Below are 3,425 nucleotides of genomic sequence, written 5' to 3'. Positions count from 1 at the left end.
CTTCAGGTTTTGAAATATGTATACATTGTGAAATGATCACCACAAGCTAATATACGTATCGCCTCACAGTGTGTGTGTGTGTGTGTGTGTGTGTGTGTGTGGTGAGAACACTTAAGACATGCGCTCTGGGCAAATTTTGAGTATACGATACGGTATTGTTAATTACGTGGCCTACTTAAAAAAAATTTTTTTTTAACGTTTATTTATTTTTGAGACAGAGAGAGCATGAACAGGGGAGGGTCAGAGAGAGGGAGACACAGAATCCGAAGCAGGCTCCAGGCTCCGAGCTGTCAGCACAGAGCCCGACGCGGGGCTCGAACCCACGAACTGCGAGATCACGACCCGAGCGGAAGTCAGACGCTCAACCGACTGAGCCACCCAGGCGCCCCCATAAGCCCTTCCCTCCTGAAGTTCAATGTTACTGGAACCTTTCTGATGGACTGAGTCTAACCTGAAGACTATGGGTGGGAGAAGACACCAAGGGCCCTTGAGAAGGAACTGACCATGATCAAGGGGACGTTACCCACCCTGCATGGAAAGGGTTGCAGGGGTTTGTCTTAAGATAGAGTGTGGGAGACGCTGGAAACCTTTCTGGCCAAGCCCCTGTGGCCTTGACACAGGGGTTCATCAGTGATGCTAAGCAGCAGGACGAAGCAACAGCGGCAGAAAACCGAGGCCCCCTAGTGGTAAGTCCCGGCACTTCTCTGACACTAGGGCAGTTAGAAGGTGATATTCGTACACCCACCGAGCGGGGAAACAGGGCCACTGCTGGCATTTGTAGACTTCCCCTCCACCCCTTAATCCATTTTAAAGTGTTCTGTTAAGCCCCTAGGTATCCACCCTTACCATTGCAGGGAAGCGGCAGATGTTTTGAAACGGCAGGGTTTTCCTTTAACATATCCTAGCTAAAATTCTTGGGTATGAGCCCTTACCCCTGTGATCTAGTCGGAGTAGATTTGTTTTTCTCTTTTCTTATGGTTTTTCCTCTCTATTTTTTTGACATGATAATTACGTAATCTAGTGGATGTCTAGTTTCCTCTTCAGCAAGTAAGCTTCAGGGCATAGGGATCGTTGGTCTTATTCATTGCTGGATCCTCGGCCCCTAAAACAGCATTGGGCATTCATTCCTGAAGCTGACGGATCGCTGGGGAGTGTCTGTCCTGTGCCGCTAGGCATCGGGGGTGGAGAAGGGATAGCAGTTTGCCAAACACTGACGCCGTTCTTGTGGAACTTCCGTTCTAGTGGGCAGAGAACACGCTATCGTGAGCCGTGGTGGGTACTCAGCGTGTCATGAGCAGGGTAAGGGGCTCCTGGCGCAGGCGGTTTCCTCTGATCCCTTGATATTTGAGCAGGGACCTGAAGGAAGGGAGGGAGGGGGCTCTGGGGGGAGATTTGGGAGAGTCCCCAAATCTACTCAGGTACAGGCCCTGAGGGGAGAGCATGCTGGGCTGTCCCAAGAGCCAGTGTGGCTGGGAGGCAGCACAGGGGAGGGGAGAGGGGATGGGGTGGGACTTCGGAGGCCACCCTAAGGACTACCCGGCCGTGCCCCACTGCCCAGAGAACTCTGAACGCTCTGGTTTCCGTCTTCAGTGGGCTCCCGACACCCCCAAACTTGATGAGCTTCTCAGTTACGTACTTGCCCAGCACCCAGCCTTCTATGTGGGTCATGTCTGTCTCCACGACTCCATCGCTGGCCGCCTGAGGACAAGGACGCCATCTGTCCTGCTCACTGCTGTATCCCGGGTTCCTAGGAGGAAGCCCGGGACACAGAAGGTGCTCGGTAAATATTTGCTGGGTGGTGGCTGGGTGAAAGCAGCCTGCTCTGTTCCTCTGGGCTTTCGCTTCTATTTTCTGCCCAGTCTGAAGGGCTCCGAGCTGAAGGCGGACGCCAGGCCGGGGACAACTCACTGCCCCCGCCCTCCCAGAACCCGGTCCCTGTTCCCGTCGCCTTCAAGCCCTGGCCCGGACCTGCTCCAGGCCTGAGAGGCCCCAGGAGGCCTGAAGTAGTTGCCCTCAGACTCTGCAGACACCCCTTCCCCCACTCAGAACATCTGTCGAGTTTGCAGTTCAAGAGTAATTCTGTGTGCCCTCTCCCTACTCCGTCCGTTTCTGAGACAAGACAGCCACCCAGTGGTAATTTTTCTAGGCTTTTGTTTATTTTATAGCAATTGTCATGATTAGAGAAGTAAATAACACATTTAAAAACCTTCTCAGGGCCAAAGGATGCCAGAATATTTACAAACACATGGTGGGGGGGGGGTGGCAAGACAGGAGGGGCTGGGATTCCGCCCAGGCCCTGAGCCAGGCTTGGATGTTGATGCTAGCCACCAGGACTGTCCCACCGGCCACAGCACGGGCTCAGGGGGCAGTGGCGGCCGTGGGGCTCTGCTCAGTGGGGCTCTAGCTAACCTGCGGCCCCGCCTCCTGCCCAGGGGGCTCCCCACGCCCCACAGGCCAGCTCAGAGGGGCCTCTGGGAAGCACCGAAGGACAGGGGCAGTATGGAGGCACAGGGGCTATGACAGTGACCGGGGATGACCCAGCCTGCCCGGGATGGGACGGACACGCTCACACACACACATACACACACACACACACACACCTTCACAGAAGAATCGCCAGGGGAAGATCTTTTGTGTGTTTTTCGTCTTCTAAGTCTGCGTGTCTACGGTGTTATTAATTTTTTGCTATTTGTTTCTTCGACAGTGACATAAACTGAGGTAAACATCTGTGACCAACACCTCTCCTAAGGGGCGAGGGGTCCCAACCCAACTAGCAGGTGGCAGCACAGGGCCCCGGCGGCCACGGAGCAGGCCGGGCTTCTTCGGCCCTGCTCCTGCGTGGGGCCATCGCTGCCCCTCTCTGTGCCTCCGCAAACAGGGGCTGGGCTACATAACTACGGTCCCCTTCCCGAGTCTAACATTCTAGATACTACGACGAGGGAGAAACTCCCAAAGAGGATCTTAACAGAGAAAGAGAGAGAGAGAGAGAGAGGGCACACGGCGAGGGACATCTACTTGGAATCTTGCTTCCTTGTTATTGCAGGAGAGACGGGGTGTCGAGAGGCCTAAGGCAAAAGGAGAAGTCGCAGCTGGGAGAGAGAGGTGGCCCGGATGGGCTCCAGGTGGGCCAGGGGCAGTGACGGGGGGCCTTCTCTGAAACTTGGCCCGTGGTGGGAGGAGGGTTTGCTACTTACCTGGCGTGTGGAGGGCCCCAGTGCCCACTGGAGAGATGGGTCTCGAGGAGGGCGGGCGCACCGAGGAGAGCGGGGCCAGGCCCTGGGGCAACCGCAGTTTGTAAACTGGACCCAGGCAGGGCAGGGGGACCTATAGCCCTTTTGCGCGATGGGGATGAGGGATGAGTGGAGAGGTGGGGGCTCCAGGCCAGAGGGTGGTCAGGCCCTCCCTGGCCAGCCCGGCTCATCAGA

The 3,425-nt window shown here is 55.9% G+C and overlaps 1 non-coding gene across 1 annotated transcript; it reads right to left on the bottom strand.

Moving 5' to 3' along the window:
• Window positions 1-299: 299 nt before the first annotated feature.
• Window positions 300-384, bottom strand: TRNAG-UCC (transfer RNA glycine (anticodon UCC)). Its single transcript has one exon. It is a non-coding gene; the product is annotated as a tRNA-Gly (tRNA).
• Window positions 385-3,425: the final 3,041 nt, after the last annotated feature.

Source organism: Herpailurus yagouaroundi, unplaced genomic scaffold (assembly GCF_014898765.1).
Source record: "Herpailurus yagouaroundi ecotype Mexico unplaced genomic scaffold, PumYag 410, whole genome shotgun sequence".
NCBI lineage: Eukaryota > Metazoa > Chordata > Mammalia > Carnivora > Felidae > Herpailurus > Herpailurus yagouaroundi.
This window is presented reverse-complemented; position numbering and strand designations above follow the sequence as displayed.